The 19,758-nt window shown below is 43.0% G+C and overlaps 1 long non-coding RNA gene and 1 pseudogene across 1 annotated transcript; one reads left to right on the forward strand and one right to left on the reverse strand.

The window, feature by feature from the left end:
- The first annotated feature begins 418 nt into the window (after positions 1–418).
- Positions 419–3,536, forward strand: LOC147828216 (uncharacterized; annotated as a pseudogene).
- Positions 3,537–8,045: 4,509 nt separating this feature from the next.
- Positions 8,046–12,422, reverse strand: LOC147828217 (uncharacterized). Its single transcript, XR_015451150.1, has 3 exons — positions 12,141–12,422; positions 11,490–11,597; positions 8,046–9,489 (listed from the first exon to the last, which is right to left on the reverse strand). It is a non-coding gene; the product is annotated as an uncharacterized LOC147828217 (long non-coding RNA).
- Between the last annotated feature and the right edge of the window lie 7,336 nt (positions 12,423–19,758).

Consider the following 19,758-nt stretch of genomic DNA (forward strand, 5'->3'; position numbering starts at 1 on the left):
ACAAAGATATTTAATATAAAGTAATTCTCAGAATAATCTCAAAGTCAATTTTTGTGTGCAAGACTGATTCTGTGGTTATTTTGTTGGAATTCTGTCTTTTGAAAAAATAAACTAATGGATGTCAAATGCTACATCTAACACAGAAAAGGATAAATTTCAACTTCTTCTACATCCATCCTTGCTGTAAAAAAAAAAAAAACAAAACAGCCTGGCTCAAAGATTCTCTGATAAATACTGGGTATTTTATTATTCTAAAGAATAAAACAAAATTAAATCATAGCACCCTATTTCTATTATCTGACAGCCACCATAATGTTGAAAGTAGACTATAAGGATAAACACGGAGGAAATGCACAGAATTATGAATTTGCTTCTGTTTGTACATATCAAAGCTAAATTGGGACCATGCTGTTTTAAGAAACAATGATGGTATTTGTTGATTTTTTCTAAGGAACTGTGTGACAGGAGAAACTGGACACAACAGAAGCCTCACATGGTGATGGCAAAACGCTGCAATAAACTCTAAAGGAGGCCCCAACACTAACAAACCGTTTATCACAGAGAAGCTGGTCAATTTGTATTCTAGGGAGTGTGGACTCACTGGGTACAGACCCAGTTCCACTCCCGGTCTATGCAAACGAGGGGAATGATAATAAAAGCCACTGAGTGCACTTAAAAATGGTCCAGATGTTTAAAAGGAGACTAGGAGGGGTAAAAAATCCTGTAAAACACATTTCAGTTCACACAGAAGGTAGAAAGAATGCTTTGGTCAGCAACCCAACCTTTATCAGGAGATAAATCAATTTGCAGCAGCTGTAGACAGCCATTTATACACAGGCCCTGGGCAGATTAATTAAGGGAAGCGAAGTTAAAAATTCAAGAGGGCTCAGAGTTACATTAAGCACATGAAGTTGGTCTGGAGTGGCCTCTCTGGCTCTGCGGGTCCTCACTCCCTGGGCCCTGCCCTCCCCGCCGGTGCTGCAGGATCTCCTTCCTCCCAGGGAGTACCAGCTCCCCCTCCGAGCGACCTGCTGCAGATTTCCCCGGGAAGCAGCAGCCGGGCGGGCACACGTTCGGATCTGTGTTGTTCAATCTTGAAGAAAAACTAAACTCGAAAAAGATTTCTCCTCTACGCTGTGCAAGGAATAAGGGAGACCAAGGCTGCAGGACATTTCAGCCAAATCCTCCCAACTGAAAGGCCCTTTGCGGGAAGAGGAGGAGAGAAAACGGCTATTTTTAGTAACAGTCGTGGTTCACATCCTACTTCCCGGAATCATAATCCTCAAACTTTTCCAAGGGTCGACCGCTCTTACCAAATAACAAAACAAAAAAGTTTCCCAAAAAACGGATTTAAACGCCTTCTTCTGACATAAACGTCTTGGCTGAAAGCACCGGGCTCAGCGCCGGTCCGCCCCAGAGGGGTCCGGATGTGCCCATCATCCAGTCCCTTTCGGGTACCCGGGGGTCGCAGAGCGGCCGGGTGCGGGGCTTCACCAGAGGGATTTCTGCAAAACGAAAGGAATTCTCGGACGCGGCTTCCATCTGGGCTTCTGCTCTCCGCCCAGGAGAGGCCGACGGCCGGGGCGGCGACGCAGACAGTGAGGGGGCCAAGGCGGCGGAGCCCGGGGCTCACGGAGCTCCCGCAGGGGCGAAGCTACCCCGGGGTCCCGGGCTGCGGAGCCCGAGACTTGTCCCAGGCGGGCGCGGCCGGCCGGCACTCCGAGAGCAGCTGCCCACCGTTTGTCCAGGGGCTTCGCACTCGGGCACTCCAAATGCCCAGGGGTGACGGAAAAGTTCTCGGGCAGCTCGATGAGCACTCTCACCCTAGTGGCAGCAGGCTAGGGCCAAGTTAGGATTCCGCCTCGCTCGCTCCTAGGGCTAAGTTTTCCACCGTCAAAAGCAACCTTTTCGCTTCCAGTTAAAAAGCACCACGACGCTGGTCTAGGGCCACCTGCCAAACACACCGTGGGCGCCTTGACCAGCTGTTTTGTCGGGGTGTGGGGCAACATGCTTCTTTTCCTGCTCACATGAGGCGATCATGGAGAGGAAAGAAAAAATATTTTTCAAAGGCAGTGGGAGAGATGTAATAGTAAAAATCGCATCCTCGGCCGACCCGCGAAGTTGAGTGTCACCGCAGAACGGAGTCACCGCGCCGCTCCTTTGCCCAGGCGCGCGGTCTGCTCTAGCTGAGCGACAAGCACGGCCTGGAGCCTCTTGGTCGAACGGTCCACGCGAAGATGACGGTCATCGGCACAGTAATTAACAGTAACAGCCCCGGCCCGTCCCCGCCTCCCTCCCGCGGGCACTTACACTGCACAGGGTTGGAGAGTCCCACCATCCGCCACGGGCTCCGAGCTGCAAATAAAACTTCCTGTCTCCCGTGCTGGCCAGGGGGCGAGGGCGCGGCGCGGCTCCCCTCGCGAGGCCAGAGTGTCCGCCACGCGCGCTCGCAGGAGGCCGCGGAGTCGCGGAGCCCAGCGCCTGCGGCTGCCCGGGCGCCGCGCACAGCGAGCCGCGGCGCAGGAAGCCCGGGTCGGGGACGCCAGCCTCACGCAGCCTGCGCGCAGAGCCCGAGCCGTGCGGAGCTGCGCTCCCCTCCTCCCTCCTCCTTACGCCCTCCCTCCCTCCCTCCGCTTTTCTGTTGTAGCTGCGGTAGCAGACAAATGTGATGTGGGGCGCAGGGAATTGCCACTGTCACGGGCGGCGTCTGCGTCTGCCTCGCCCGCCCTCGCTCACTCTCGAGGAAGGCGACGCATTTATCTGCAGGGCGGCCGGGCGTCCGCCGGGGAGCAGGAGCGCCGCGCGCTGTGCGCCGAGAGCGCCCGCGCCAGGCTGGCTCCGCGCGCGCCCGCTACCAGGTGCAGGGGGGAGGGCGCGCGGCCGGGCGAGGGGCGGCGGAGGTGGGAGACATCTGTGTCGCGCGGGGGTCACGGAGGTCAAGTATATGTTAACAATGGGCAGGCCCGGCTAGCGGGGTGCACGGGCGGGCGGCCTCCTTCCTGGCCTCGCCTTCTCGCAGACTGGACCCGGGGCCGGCTCCCTAATGATGCCTTCCCCGGTCGCCTGTGCTCCGGTGGCCCCAGTGCCCTGCAGTAACCCAAGACGACCACTTTCCCAGGCCATCTGGAGCGCTCCTAGCTGCCCTGCCTGCGTCTCATCACTGGCTGGAGAGACAGCTCTGCTAGGAATCAAGCCACTCTCAGATCTCCTCTCTAATCCCCTTCTGTTAGCTGATTTCCAGACTGACTATTTGCTTTCGCATTAGATAATAGCCTTAGAGAAAACAATTATCATTTTCTTTTTTTTCCCCTCTGTTTTTCTACTTCTCGCATACTATGCCATCAAGAGGGACCTCTTTCCCTGTCTTATGGCTTTGGTTGGATGTGTCCTCCTCCCCCAGACATTAATATCAATACTTTGGAGGAAGAGAGGGAGTCCCGAAAGAAAAGACAGGGTGAAAGAATTCCAGATATTTCCAGAATAAATAAATAGTATCTGTGAAGAGGGCTGACAGTTTATACAGAGCAAAAGGGGGGGGGGGCAAGGGGCTTGAATGGTAATGAAAATATTAATATGTAGGTCAAATATGATCAGATAATGGCTTGCAATGATAAGTAAAATGAAATCTTTTAAATTATTATGGACCGCTGCCATGGGTGCAAATGTTATTGTATTTAGTGGAACAATTTGAAATCCTACTCTGGACCAAGTCCTCTCCAGTCTACCTAAATCAACGTAAAATGTCCTGTGTGCATGTTTTTAAAGCACATCTTTAGAAAGGAAAAAGATACCTAAAGAGAGAGTCAGAGTCTGCCTGATGCACTAAGAACTGATGAGACAGTCATGGTTTTATGTTTTGAAGTGGTGTTTCAAATATTTAACAGTGAATAAAATCCCTTCCCCCCTTCTTTTAAACCCAGCTGGAGCTTCCAATTCTCAAGTCTTTTCAGACTCTACTAATTTTTAGCAATTCATTTCCAGAAAATACTCATTGTACATTCTGCCCTCTCCTTGGGACATTTGTCTAATGAATTATAATGGATTAATGAACTGTAATGTTAAGTCTTGGTATTAGATATTATGATGCTCTTAATTTGAGTCTTCGATTTTATCAAGGTGTTCATTCTATAGTAATTTCTACACTAGTTTTTTTTTGCTAATCTTACCACCATTAATAATCTTAAAACATAAAGTTTTTTGTAAATTCTACTACTGTAACTCCTTTGTGTAGGAAACTGTCGAAGCATGGTTCTTTAAAGAATCCAAAATATGTTGATATTTTATTATTCTGTTACCTGTATTGTCTCTTCTGTCCCCCAAATTGAAAATGGATAATTTGGATTCTGGGGTCTTTATTTGAAAATTAATAAAATTACATGTGATTAGGAGTGATTCTTGTGAAATAGTATTAATTCTGAAATCATATTTTAAAATTTAGAATTAAAGTAAATCAACAATAGGATGTATGGTATATAAAAGTGGAAGGAGGAGAAAACATACATATTGTGCCATATTTTTCTTCTTTCTGGAAATTGTGCCAATGTAAGTGTGAAATTATAATGGAAATTTTAAACTTCTAAACCAATGGTAAGTAAATTGCAGGAAATCAAAATAGAGTTTTACACATTCAGTCTATACTCACACTAATGCATATTTTACAAGATTCTACAAATCTTACGAGATCTTCCCTTTTGCCAGTCATACTTCTGGAAAAATGATAGGTTATTGTTTACTTATACTTCTGGTTAGAAAGTTTTTTATTTGGCTTTATATCAGAATATATCATTAAATCAAAGAAAATTTTTAAAATTTGTAATGATAGCAACCAAAGAGCATACATTCCAAAATCCCATTTGCCACTCTTTTGAAAGGCCTGCATTCTAGAAAACATAGAACATATTTTTTTGTAGGGTTTATCCTCATATGATATCCTAACTTGCTTTATTTGGAGGAAACATAACTATATAGGGGTCAACTCAAGCATGAGATAATTCTTGAATTGCAAAACCTAGGAAAATAAAACATTAAATAAACAGAGAGGTACTCATTCATGCTGTGTGGCGAGAGAGTGTGAATTACCTGAAAACAGTAAAAGTCCGTGAGCTATTTGGTTACCTTAACATTGGTGTGGGCACACATATGACATAACGGTCAACACACAATACACTATTAATTGATACATTGTTTTTAGCCAATCTAAGGAGATAGGCTGAATAAATTTCCTGTCTGTACACACAGGAGAGGTCAGGTTTCTGTCCCTTCAAGACTAGTTTCCTAAGTATTAGGAAAAACAATACTTAGAAGATGGTTAGAAATGTAGGCACTTATTCACTCTAAGGAAACCATTACATTTAAAAAAATACACAATAAGGTGTTAAACTGTATAAACCCTTTACTGGCAATTTTCTTCGCACACTCTAGATTTTTTTCCTCACATCATTAAATTTTCATTATTGTAAGGTACCGAGTTCTTTCAATTTACAGGTTTAATTTTTCAGCAGTGCTGCCCAAGGATGCTTTTTTTTTTTCCCCCTTAAACCAACTCTTAAAAAAAAATTAGCAGAGCTTTCAATACAAATTTCAGATGGGTGCTTATTACCTCCTTTAGAGATGTGTGATTCACCTCTCACAAAAAGGAATTCCTACACAAAATGGTAACAAGTATTTAATTAGCACATTTAAAATTCCTTCTTATAGATCTTAAAGTTTAAATGACTCCCAAGCTGTGATTTTCTATCCCTTGAAATAGTCCTCCTGTTTGCCTAGGTTGAGGAAAATCCCTAATTACCACATTACTTACTTCTAACAAAAATCATTATTGTATTTGAGAAAAATAGAATATGATAAACATAAAGAATGGCAAGCCATAATTAAGTTTTCATAAATTTAAACTTACCCATTATTTGCAGTTTCTCTTCTTGTTCCTGTATAATTTTATGTAATGCTTTGAGCATTGCATGAACACGTTTTATTCCAAATCTTTCCAATTTTGTTTATTTGACTTGTTTAATGTTTCATATTAACAATGAATGTGAACCAAAAAGAAAAGAATAACTTTAAGAGATCATTTATTCCATAATAGTTGAGCCACATATTCTTAGTATAGGTTCGGCATATACCGTTTGGAGACTTTTACCCTAGACAACTTTTGAAAAATAAAACATGTATAAATTAAACTAAAAGTGGCTCTCTTCATCACCGCAAATAAGATGATCAGGGCAGTTTGGTTTAGCTGCGAGTCTGCAGACAGTGTTTTATACGTATGACCCCGTGTACTCACACTCACGTATGTTTTTCTGTACTACTTCAAAACCAGTTTGCATCCAAAAAGGCAAAGTTGAAAAATTTCTGTTAATTTACAAAAAAAAGTAATTCTGGAAAGTTTTAGAAAATAATTCATGTTGATGTTTCTTTAAAAAAATGTGAGTTGTTCTTTAAACATTTAAATATTTGTATTTGGCAGCATTTAACACATTAAGTTCAGCAGGAATCATTGTGCAAAATAAAGCACTTGCGTATTTGCCAAACATCTATAAGTGTGCATATATATATTATATAATATATAATATATATATATGTGTGTGTGTGTAATCTGGGAATTATCTCATCTGACCTGTTGTAATTAATTCATGAAAAAGTGGTACCAAATACCATATCTTATTCATGCTTCTCACTTAAATCAGGTATTTCTTACACCATTTTGGTGAGTTGATTTTAAGGTACAAAAACATGAATAAAATTATATGACACCACACTACAGTTCCACATTCCATATTTTTTGATTGAATGTGCCCACTGAAGAAGCTGTTTATCTTGTGCTATTTTTTTAAATTGGGGAGCATTCTGTCTATGCAGTTTTCAGGTGTGTATTACTGGGTTGTAACTGTGGAAAGATAAGCATCTTTGACTGCCCAGTGTTTGGTACATATTACATACTCAATAAATATTTGTTGAATGATGAATGAATAAAAGGCTAAAATGTTTACACTTAGATGCATTGTCTACATGAGTAAAAGTACCACCCAATGGACTTCTTTTTGACTGAAGTGTTAAGAAACCAAAGATTTTGACACCACCAAGATTTTAAATGATGAAAATGTGGAGAGAACAGTGTTCTGTGTTGTTTATACGGGTATGTTTATATTTCCTGATATGTGATGAATTTGATGTGAAAAACACATTCTGATTGTTTTTAAATGTGTATAAAATTGTTTTCTATTCTACAATAAACCACACTTTACCTGAAAATTTAGTTTACTTTCTACAGTAAGGTAGGCATGTAAAAAAAAGTGTGGAAAGGAACTTCAGTCCCGGGAACTCTCAGAGATAACTCTTTCTTCCTCCTCTCCTCGTCGGTATAGTAGTTGAAACATGTATTCTTCAGTGCACACACCATACACAGGAAAAAGTCACAAGCTGCTTAATTTGGGGTATGCTCTCGTACTTCCATTTCATTATTATATCAATAGTTTATGTAATCTAGATCTTCTAAATAGTGTTTATACTTAAAGAGTCATTTTTATTTAGAAATGTTTGCCTTAGTTACTTTGCAGGACTCGTGTATCTGTGGTCACATTAAATCTACTCTTTAAAAGATGCATATGCTTCACTATTTTAATCATCTCATTTGTCCTAATTCTTCATAAATGTCAATGTACTCCATAGAGCACTGCAGTCTTTGGACTCCCACGTCACCTCTGCACAGCGTGTTCATGGGAGGATCGCCTGTCACCGCAGCACCTCTGGGAAGAAAGACAGCAGCCAACTGGCTCATGGCACAGCAGTAGCAAGAGAAGAAATTTCTGGCCAACAAGTCTGTAGCAAATATAGTCTGCTGTTAATCATGCTCAGTAGGAAGGTTTTTGCAGTTCTTTCTTTCTTCTGTAGCTCTCCTCAGTAGGCTAGCCACCAGGTGAGTGGTCTGATTGTCCCTCTGGAGGGCAACATGGAAAGGAAGGCATGTCCACCCCCGGGTACAGCTCAGGCCTCCTTCCCAAGCTTCTCCCCAGCCTCTTGCTGGGCCTTTGAGGGAGTCTTCTGTCCAGTGTGCCCTTTAGGGACCGATGATGCCAACCACCCAATGTGCTCTACATGCCTTAAACAATTCGAACCAACTTCCTTAAAAGGAAAAAAATTTCCACAATTTTTACAAGACACTGAATTTTAACTATTCATGTTTTCTGGAAAAAAGTCATTTCTAGACTAAAATGTTTCTCATGTCTTCACATTTATTTTTTATTTTTGATAGCATGTTCCCTATATAATATTATCACAAGATATACAGTATATGGCAAACGGGTTGTTTGTACTCTTGATCCATCTCAAAGAAACAAGATCTTCTTTTTAATAGAGAAGCACAAATATATGACCTAAGAGCTGTGCATCTCAAGCTTTCACATAGATACTCTGCCTGGGGGTTGTGTTAAATTTCAAACTCTGGGTCAGGGGGTTTGGGCTAGGGGCTGAGGATCTACATTTCTAAGAAGCATCCAGAGAACACCAGTGTGCTTGTTCTGCACGGGCAGGAGTGAGGCTGCAGAGGCTGCTGGGCGAATTGAGAACGTGACAGCCTCCTTCTATACACAGAACTCCACACCTGTCTTTTGCACACAGACTCCCAGCCTTGTGCTCACAAAATGTGCAGAACGCCCTCCCAGACCCTGTCCTGGCGACAGGAGAGAAGCATTGCTCACACAGGAGTGAGGTTGCTAACTAACGTCCCCACCTGTTGTCCAGGCACCTGCAATCAGCAATGGAGGCCCCTCCCTGACAGACATAAAATAAACACCCACAGAACTGTTTATCTGGAAGCTAAAGAAGGAGAGCTAAGGAGCTCTCTGGAAGGAGACTGGAAGCGCCTCTGAAACCAAGCCCCGAGTGGGTGGTTACTGTAGAATAGTTCATTCCCTTGTGACTTTTCCCCCAAAGTCAGGGGTTGCTGTCCTTAGTCCAAGCCTATATCTGCCTTGTGTGTAGGAACATCTGTCACCTGTATTAAGTAAGCAGGAAAAGGCCCTGCATACTAATGATTTCAAGGTGTGCCGTTCATGACCAGGGGCCACCCTATGCTCCAGAATGCACCAAAGTACTGAGGAGAGGGTCTTCAGAGATTGGCTATGCCCCATCTCTTATGAGGCTCAACCTCTGGTTGCCTCAGCTCACCTACTTATGAAATTAGTTTATTTTAGCTGGGCATGATGGCACATGCCTGTAATCCTAGGACTCAAGAAGCTGAAGCAGGAGGATTGCTGTGGGTTCGAGGCCAGCCAGGGCTATATACTGAGTTCAAGGCCAGCCTACACTACATGGACCCTACCCCACCCCCCAAATTAGAATTAGCTTATTTCAACTTACTGATGTGTTATGACAATTAGGCCACATTGGCTTAACTGAAAGATCCAGTGATTTAAAAGTTTAATGATAGGGGCTGGGGATTTAGCTTAGTGGTTCCGCCACTTGCCCGGAAAGCACAGGTCCTGAGTTTGATCCCTGGTACCAAAAAAGAAAAAAAAAAAAAAAAGTTTAATGATAATTGAAGACTAAGAAGAAGAGAAATATTTATGCATATTTTTTCATAAATGTAGTCATGTAAACATTTTGATTTTTAAGCCCATCGTGATGGAGCATGCCTGTGATCCCAACACTTGGGAGGCTGAAGCAGGAGGATCACCACAAATACAAAGCCAGAAATTCACAGTGAGTTCAAGGCCAGCCTGAACTACATAGCAAGACCCTATTTCAAAAAAAAAAAAAAGGATTATTTTTGCCAGGCTTGATGGCACATGCCTGCAATCTTAGTACTCGAGGCTGAGCCAGGAGGATCACCATGAGTTGAAGACCAGCCTGGGCTACATAGTGAGTTCAAGGCCAACCTGGACTGTACAATGAGACCTTGTCTCAAAAATATTTATTTTTAAGTAATCTGTTTGATTGAACAGATTGAGGGTATTTGAATATTGAGAAGAAGGCCAGACCAAGTTTACTTCTTGTAATTGATTTTCAGTCTTTTGAACAGAAGCAACACCCATTCAAAGCCCTTGTGACTGGGAAAGAAGTTCATGTGATTTGACAGTGACTCTAACACACTCTCTATTTCCATTAATAATTGGCTATATTTTTGTGCTACAAATCTCCATTGTTTTCACCTCATTGAGTACCATAATGGCAAACAATTTATGTTCAGTCTACCAAAATGCCATTTCTTTGCCTTAAAACAAAAAAAGGGCCATAACCAGGGAATCTTAATATTAATAGCAATTCTTTGCTGCTGCAATCTGATCGAATCCACACCTTTCCCACCTCTTGCTACTGTTTCTAATACTGGAGGAGGATTTATATTTTTTTCCCGAACAATAGATTTTAATTAAGAAGATTTATTAAAGACAGTTTTCATTCCTATGATTACATTTCCAGTTCCAGAGACATCTGCATTTCAAAATGTGCCACATATTTTCATAAATATTCTGTAATTCCCTTAGAGCTTTTTGGTATTCCAATCCCCTCCAACCTCTTCTTAACATCTCCACATTCACTGTATGTTCCATCTATTTGTACCCAGTCAGAATTAGACATTTCTGCACACAGGTATAAATGAAGATTCTGTTGGAAAGCAGATTCAAAATGATTCTGTCCTTTTTGTGAATCAAGACTTTTAAAAGGAACAAAGGCAAATTAAGCCCAGTAACATACGTCTAACAAAAGATCTAGCTATTTTACAGGCATACTTAGAGTGGTAGGGTAAACAACAAGGCAGAGTTTACTTTGAAGTTTAAATCATTGTTATTTTAATAGAGTGGAAAATTCATTTAGATAATGCAATCTGATAGTTACCCAATTAAACCCCTTTTTGTCTATATTAATGTAGTTTTATATTTTTAGATTTGGAAACCTAGTTTGTCAGAGAATTATTTGAAGATAGAAGCAGCTTGAACAGTGTCTTTAGACGGACCCCATGAGTGACAATAAATTGTCGATTGTAACATTTAAGCATTTTGTATAAAATCGCAAGCCAATGTATTAAGCTTGGTCAAAGTGCAAAGAACAGAAATACCCCCAGACGATTTCACGTGGTTCACCTAATGCATGCTTATATTTGTACATTATATATAAATTTTCTTTCATGTGTTCATAGTTTTAAAATAAAATTATATTTGAGCTGGGCCTGGTGGCACATGCCTACAACCTCAGCACTCTGGGAGGCTGAGGTAGAAGGATCACAAGTTTAATCCCAGCCTGGACAGTTTAGTGACTTAGCAAGACCCTGTCTCAAAAATATTTTTTACCTGTTTTGTTGTTGTTGTTTGTTTGTTTTTCGAGACAGGGTCTCACTACCTGGCTCAGGCTGGCCTTGAACTCACTAAGTAACGCAGGATGGACTGGCACTCAGTGATCCTCCTACCTCAGCCTCCTGCATGCTGGGATTACAGGCGTACACCATCACACCTGGCACAAAATAAAAATTTAAATGAACCTAGCATGGTGGTACCCACCTGTAATTCCAGCACTCAGGAGATTGAGGTAGCAGAATCCCTTGAAGTTCAAGACCAGCCTGGGCCACACAGTGAGTTTAAGACCAGCTTCATCGACATATTGAGACCCTGTCTCAAAAACAAACAAACAAACAAACCTTAAAAGGGCTGGGGATGCAGCTCAGTGTGAAGGCTCTAGGTTAAATCCACAGTGCTGGAAAACACATTATACTGATGCTAGTGTCTATCCCATCCGGTTTGTCCGGAAACTCAAAGGAGAGGACAGTCTTCCTTCTCACTTACGGGTTCTGCAGTCTCACTCAAAGGACTCCTGCGAGACTTACTGAGAAAAGGGGTGAAGAAGGCAGTTCATGCTTTCATTCACACTGAAGCGCCTCTTACCGGAATCTTACTGGCCTCAGGAAACCGCACCTGTCCCCGCTGGCCGTGAGATTCCAGTACTTGTGGACCCGGGGAATGCTCCCTCATCGGGACTGCTGCCTGGTGCCAGGCCCTGTTCTAAGCAGCGCTTCCTGAGTGTCGCCTGTCTAAACCCCAGTTGGAGAGAGGGGACTGTCGTGTGCCAGGGCCCCAGCCTGGCTGGAGTGATCGCCTAAGGCTGAGGTTATAAATGCCACAAGCAGGGCCTGCCAGCTGGAAGTCAAAGCGCACCTGAGTCTGGGGCCCTCTTGGCCGCTCTGCCCCGATTTGGAGCTCCTCTCTGGGGTCGGAGTTGCAGGTAAACACCCCTGGAAATCTTGTCTCTCCCTCAATTCCGTAGGGTGAGTGCAAAACGGAAGACTTGAAGGTCTCCAAGCTCTGTTCCCCTGAGATCTAATTCTAAGAGCAAGCCATTCTTGAATCAAATGGCAAAGGATCGTGGCAGTGTGTGGGAGCTCTCTCGGTGAAGGCAAGAAACTGAACAATGGACTTTTAAAGCCCTTCTCACCCCGCCCCCCTTCTTCCTCCTCTTTGTTTGTTTCCTTTTGGTACCAGGAAATGAGCCCAGGGCCTTTAAACTGACCTACATCCCCAGGCTTTTTTAATGTTTTAAAACAGGGTCTTGCTGAGTCCCTAAATTGCCCAAGATGGGCTCGAACTTTCCATCCTCCTGCCCCAGCCTCCCAGGGCCCTGGAGTTATGGGAATGTGCCACCGTGCCCAGCTAGAAACTGTCTCAGTTCCTTAAAAAGGCGTTGGCAGAATGCTTGGAAACAACTGTTCACTGATGGCTGCTCACCAGAAGAGAGAAACACTTGGGGTCTTCCAATAGCAGAGGCAGTGTCTCCCCTTTCTCAGGGATTTGTAAGGAAAAGGATCCCTGCTTTAGGAGTTTTCAGTTACTTTTGCCAGGAGTGGTGGTGCATGCCTGTAATCCCAGCACTCAGGAGGCTGAGGCAGGAGGATCGCTTCAAGTTCGAGGCCAGCTTGGGCTACATAGTAAGTTCAGGGCCAGGCTGAACTACAAAGGGAGACCCTGCCTCAAAAAAAAAAAAAAAAAAAAAAAAAAAAAGACCATCATGACCAGCCTCAACTATATAGCAAGACCCTGGCTCAAAAAAACAACAAAAAAGTTACTTTCACTTTAAAAAAAAAAGTGCAATTGTCTCTGCTTAGGTTTTCAGGAAGAACTGGGCTGAGTTTAATGCAGATGCAGGCATTGTATCTACCTGGTCACAACAGCGCTCCGAGGTGACCAAGTCTCACTTTGCCAGAGGGGAAGATGCTTCCACTCTGGAGCTTGTTTCTGGACAGAAGCTGACCTGCCCTGCACAACACTTCCCCTAGGAAGTCTGATGACTTCTGTCATTGGCTCCTTTTGTTCTCGTTCAAGACCCTGAGCCGGGCTTCAGGGTGGGGCTTCAGGGTGGGGACCTCAGGATCTTCCCCTAGGGCAGCCTCACTCATTCCCCAGGGCTGAGGGTAAGTCAGGGCTGGCACCTTGGAAGTGACACAGTTACTCAGTGTGGGAGTTAGGCAGAGCGAGAAGCACATGGGATGTGTACCACATTTACAGGCATTTTATTTTGTTTTCATATTTATTATCATCGTCATTATTATTATTATTGGTGGAAGTGAGGATGGCACCCAAGGTCTTTGCACTGAGCTACATTACAGGCTTTTGAGATCAAGTTTTGCTAAACTGCTCAAGTTGGACTTGAAGTTGGGATCCTCCTGCCCCAGCCTCTCAGAGTTCTATGGTCACAAGCATGTTTCACCACACCAGGCTATATACATATATTTTATTTATTATTTTTTGTTTTGCTGCTTTTTTTTTTTTTTGAGACAGGGTCTCCCTTTGTACTTCAGGCTGACTCTGAATTTACTATGTAGCCCAGGCTGGCCTAGAACTTGATTGAGGCAATCCTCCTGCCTCAGCCTCCCAAGTGCTAGGATTACAGGCATTAGCCACCATGCTTGGCTATACACACATTTTTAAACACAATTTTCTTTTTGTATTTTTATAATTCCTCATCTCTACAGTGTTATTTATTTTCCCTAAAGTATCAAATATTAGCACTTGGGAGACTGAGGCAGGAGGGTTGCCAAGAGTTCAAGGCCAGACTGGACCACATAGTGAGACTGTTTTAAAAATAAAAAAAAACCAGTCATTTTCATTTTCTTCTATAATACTATTCTAGCTAAAGGGCCTTTTCTAGGGAAAAAGATAAGAGACAAAAATGTGTTCAGAGATATTACCTACCATTTAGTCTCTTGAAAATGTACATATTAGTACTTCAAAATATAGCATTTAAAAAAAAAATTAACTGCCTAATTACAGATTTCACACATAATCTGTCAATTGGCTAAATATGTACTGACTGTCATTAAGCTGTTCAGTGAAAGATGGGTAGAAGGCTTGGCCTGCTGCTTCTCCCAGAAGTACAAGGCACTGTCTTCAGAAGGTAAGAAAATTAAGAGTAATGTCCATAGTCTCACTTTTCAGAGCAGCTAAAATAACCTGCAACTCAACTTCCTTTTTAGACACTAAAGTAAGTTATGTTGGCAATTGATGTACTTAAAAATATAGATTTAAGGTGTGGTACCACACACTTGTACTCCTGGCATTCTGAGAGACTGAGGCAGGAGAACCTACCCTGGTCAACTTAGTGATTTAGTGATGCCTCGTCTCAAAATAAAAAATAAAAAAGGATTGGTGATCTGGCTCACTACAAAGAGGCTGATTCAATCTGCAAGACTGCATAAAAACAAAACAGATTTTGAGCCAGGTGTGGTGACGCATACCTGTGACTCTGGCACCTGATAAGGCAGGTGGGTCAAGAGTTCAAGGTCAGCCTGGGCTACAGCAAGACCCTGCCTCATTTTTAGTACCTGTGCAGCCAAAGCAAGAATGCAAGACCCTGTCTCAAAATAAACAAACAACTCACACACACAACAGAACCCCCAGATTTATTGACTTCCTTTCAGATTTATTCAATTAAAATCTTCAAGAATTCAAGAATTGGATCCTGACGTTTTGAACTTTTAACACCATTCCCAGTGACTCTGCTACCACTTTCTGACCCCAAACCGTGCCCCTTTTTCTCTCAGAACTGCAGAGCGAGTAGCAAGAGTGAGCACTGGTGAGCAATGAAGGAGACTTGTTCTTGGCCAAGAATAGGAGAAGCACGCACTCCACTTACAAACCAGCTCCATACGTGTGTGTGTGCGCACAGGCTTGTGTGCTGGGGCCACTTATTTTCACTAGCATCAGGGTTCTTTCCCGTCCAGCCATAATGGGGTATAAGGAGATGACCCCAGGTTGTAGACCCAGCTGGCTTTGCTAGCCCACTGGAAGAGGGGCACTGGTCTAAGGCTGGAGTCCTTAAAGATAACCAAGATCAGGGTTGGGTAGAAAGGCGGCTGAATCAAGTAAGAGCACGTAAAAGCGCAAATTCCCTATGGTGCGTGTTGGCATTATGTATGCCTAAAATGGACCAAAAATGTTTTGCTATTTAAAAAATCAATCAGTCAATCATCAATCAATCAAATAAGAAGGACAAGATCAGGGCAGGGAACATTTTGTGGCACAAGCATAGCATTTGTTGGGAACCACTGATACTGGAGCAATCTCAGAGTGCTGGGATTGCAGGCATGTGCCACCACACCTAGTTCTTACCACTTCTTTATGTAAAGATGTTCTTAATTTGCAGACCACACAAAAACAGGTGTAGGGCCTGGTTTTACCCATGGGCCCTATTTTACCAACTTCTGATCTAAAAGAAAAGACAGATATTAACAAAGATTCATTCCAATAAACTTTACCTGGTGGTGAACTGATAATCACAGTAAAGAATAAGTAAAGGGTGGTGACGTCCTTGTACATCAAGGTCCTCATCTGGATTGGGAAGGAGGAGAGATTAAACTGGCATCTAAACTGAGACCTGAAGGATTAGTGGAAATTATTTTCTCTTTTTCAGCTCTCAGTGCCTTGGAAGCACCCTCAAATAAACTCTTCGACAATCTAAATTTTTCTGATTTTCTGATCCGCTACAATCCACTCTAACTCTTGGCCCTTGTCTCTGCTTCACAGAATTTGCCTCTTTTTTCATGTTGTTTTCATTGCTAGAAAACATCATCCCTGTGTGAGAAGTCCAATCAGAGTTAGGACTTCAGCAAGGGCAGTTATCACAGTGCTTCAGATTTGCATTGCAGTTTGATGGCTACAAATAATGAGGCTGGATGGGTATTTATACCCTAGTGAAATATTAAAAAAGATCAATCTGAACATTTCCTCCTACATTTGGAGCACTAGCTTGGTTTTTTGGCTTTATTAATATTTTAAACCTTATTTTTCTTTGCTTTTTCTGGTTCAGCACCAGGGATTAAACCCAAGACCTTCACTCTGAGCTACATCCACAACCCTTTTCTATTTTATTTATTTATTTATTTATTTAGAGACAGGGTCTTGCTAAATTGCCCAGGCTGGGTTTGAGCTTGCAGTCTTCCTGCTTCAGCCTCCCAGAGTGCTTGCTGAGATTACAGCAATACATTACCACAACCCACAATTCTTGGTTTTTTTTTGGCGGGGGGTGTCATTTAGTAGGTATGAACAATAGCTAACATTTGAAATCGAAAATTGCTGTGTCTTAGTCACTTTCTCATTGTGGAGACACGACACGTAACATGCATAATTTTCAAAAGGAGAAGTATATTTTGGCTCACGGTTCGTAGAGGTTTCAGTCCATAGCTGGCTCACAGGCAGGGTGGCATGGCAGAGGAGCACCACAGAAGAGAAACAGTCCATGGCAAGGTAGGCAGGAAGCAGTGAGAGAGATCAAGGAAGGAGATAAACTCTTCCAGGTCACACCCAGTGACCTGGCTCTGTGAGCCAGACCGTACCTTCTATCAGGGCATCATCTATAAGCCCCATAATCCAATCATTTCCCAAAAGCCCTGCATATGAGTGCACGAGGCTCTTGAGGACATCTAGATATGAGTCACAATGGTAAGACAGACCAAAGTAGTAAAACTGGCAATAATCAGTGGGAAATAGGTTCATTTATCTCAATCCCTATTGTGTCAATGTTATTCTATGGGATTCCTTCTTCTTCTACTGCTTTTTTTTTCTTTCAGAGACAGGGTCTTGCTATATAGACCAGGCTGACTTTGAACTCATCATGTAGCCCAGCCTAGCCTCAAACTCATGGCAATCCTCCTGCCTCAGCCTCTTGAGTTTTGGGGTCACAAGTATGCATCATCACATCAAGGTAATTTCTGACCACCTTAATACTGGAACAGAATTACTGGCTGGGAAGGTAATGAATGGGCTTCCCAGTTAACCTAGGACTGTTATAATGCCTCTTCTGCCCTCTTCTCATGACAGGAATGGATGCTTTCTGGAAATGAGCGTACTGCAGAAAGTACACTCTTCTACCCAACACAAGGCACCACTCCAGTGAGCAGAACAGGGATTCTCCCTTGGAATCTCCTGCAGTTGTCATGTGTGCTCCTTGTTGTTATTTTTGATCCTTTGAAATTGTGCTTTTGTGCTAAAACTGTCACTGACTATTTTCGTCTTCAGATCATGCAGCCTAGTTACATGTATTTCTAGGGGTCATCCGTATCCAGTCCTGTGATGCATCTTTTTATATGGATTAGCTGGTCAGTCTTTACAATAAAGCATACTTTGGGAGTTATGGAAGCAGAGTGATTAAAGGCAGGGACTATATCTGGGCCACACGATCCAAAGCCTGACTGTACCCACTGGTAGTTACGTGACTGTTGGTGGTAACAAAATGCTTGCTGTCTGCCTTAGTTTCCTCATCTGACAATTGGAATAGTCCTACCGGGTTGTGATGATTACACCAGAGAAAACGAAAGTACTGAAACAGAATCTGGTGCCTGGTACCAGCAATAAATACAAGATGACAACTATTGTCCTCACTTAGATGAACAAACTAAAGCACAAAATATTTCCCTGACTTGCTCAGATTCACACAGATGGTAAATGGAAAATAAGATTTGAACTTAGCTTGACTCTAGAGTCCTTGCAGTTAACAACTTCATCACTGTCAGTCTCATTATTATCCATCGTCTCAGCAACAAGCCAAAGGAAATCCTTGGCAGATATAGAATGTGGGATGTATGCAGAGGGACACAAAGAATAAATATTTTAGTCACAATTAAAAAAAGGAAAAAAATCACTATTAGTACAAGTAACTTTAGATAAAAAGTTATCAAGATCTATAGCTTGCGCTTGTTTTTTGTTTTTTGTACCGGGGATCTAACTTGGGACCTTGAGCTTGTGAGGCAGGTTGTGGCACTACTGAGCTAAATCTCTGGCCCTGTTTTGTTTGTTTTTAAATTTTTCTTTTTGTGAGACAGGGCCTTGCTATGTAGCTCAGGCTGGCCTTGAACTCTTGGCAATCCCTCCTGCCTCAGCCTCCTGAGTGCTGGGATTACAGGTGTGTGCCACTGCCCCTGGCTAGTCTGCACATTTTACTCCATTTTCTTTTTTTTTTGGTACCGGGGATCGAACTTGGGTCCTCGCGCTTGCGCATCAGACGGCAAAACCGCTGAGCTAAATCCCCGGCCCAAGTCTGCACATTTAAAATCAGAAATTAACTGCAACTACCACCCATTCCTTGTATGCTGGGAATAGTTGATCCAAATAGATTTGTACTGAATTTTTTTTCATGAGAACTAGTTATTGGTGTGTGATCACAACTTCACAGCAACAACACAAAACAACAGCAAACACTTCAGTGTTTAACTCCAAACTCATGCCATGGTCTCATGACCTAGAGTCTATGTTTGAATATGCTGCAGTTCATGAGCTCTGGAATTTGTGTGGAGTGTAGAGGGCATGTAAGTTTCAGCAAATGTGTCTTGGGAGAGTGGCTGGCTGTGATTGTCACTAGATTCTCTCAGGACTCTGCGCCCCAAAATGTTTAAGAGCCACTGGTTTATGCAGAAGACTTTCATTCCAGCCCAGGCACAATGGCAGTTCTCTCGGAAACCCGGAGCGCCACTGTGCTGAACGAGGGTGCCATTGTCAGCTCTGCATCCTGACGTTCCTCCTAAACCTCTCATGGTGGTGCGCGCCTGTACACCCGGCCCTGGGGAGGCTGTGGCAAGAGGATCCCTGTGACCTGTAAATCTACTAAACAGTTTTGCCCACCGATTTCTATTTTACTGGAGTGGGAGTACCAATATGGTACATTACAAAAAGACACGCTGGGTCTGGATCCTGGCTCCATCTTGAGAAATGGGTTTAGAGAAAAGTAGCCATAGGTCTCAAAGAATGAAAGGGAAGGCATGAAAAATTCTCTCTCAAAAAAATGACAAAAATAGGTCAGCACTAAAGATGCAGAGTATGAAACAGCTTTGAGTCTCAGCTGGGCATGGCCGAGCAACAAACAAACTCCAGGGACTTTCCTATCCTCCACTTAGGGATCCAAAGAGGAATGGCTGGGCTAGCACAGGCTGCATGTACCATCTCTGGACTCAGTGGTAAAACAGAGCACTTTGATTGAGGCATATGCCCACCTCTGAGACTACAGTCAAAGGAAATCACAATTCTTTTGACAAAAGAAGAGGATATGAGCTCAGGAGGCCCCAGACGTTTACAAAGATATCCATAACTGTGTTCTCGGGTTGTTAAGGATAAAGGAAACAACATGTCTAAAATACATTTTACATGAGCTGGGGGGTATGGTGGTACACATACACAACTGTAATCCTAGCACCTGGGTGGCTGAGACAGGAGGATCTTCTTGAGTTTGAGTTCACCCTGGGCTTTATTGCAAGTTCAAGGCCAGCTTGAGTTACATACCAAGACCCTGTCT

The sequence above is a fragment of the Heterocephalus glaber genome, unplaced genomic scaffold (assembly GCF_053883595.1).
Source record: "Heterocephalus glaber isolate CG9 unplaced genomic scaffold, H.glaber_assembly_v1.0 deba00001223, whole genome shotgun sequence".
Lineage (NCBI taxonomy): Eukaryota > Metazoa > Chordata > Mammalia > Rodentia > Bathyergidae > Heterocephalus > Heterocephalus glaber.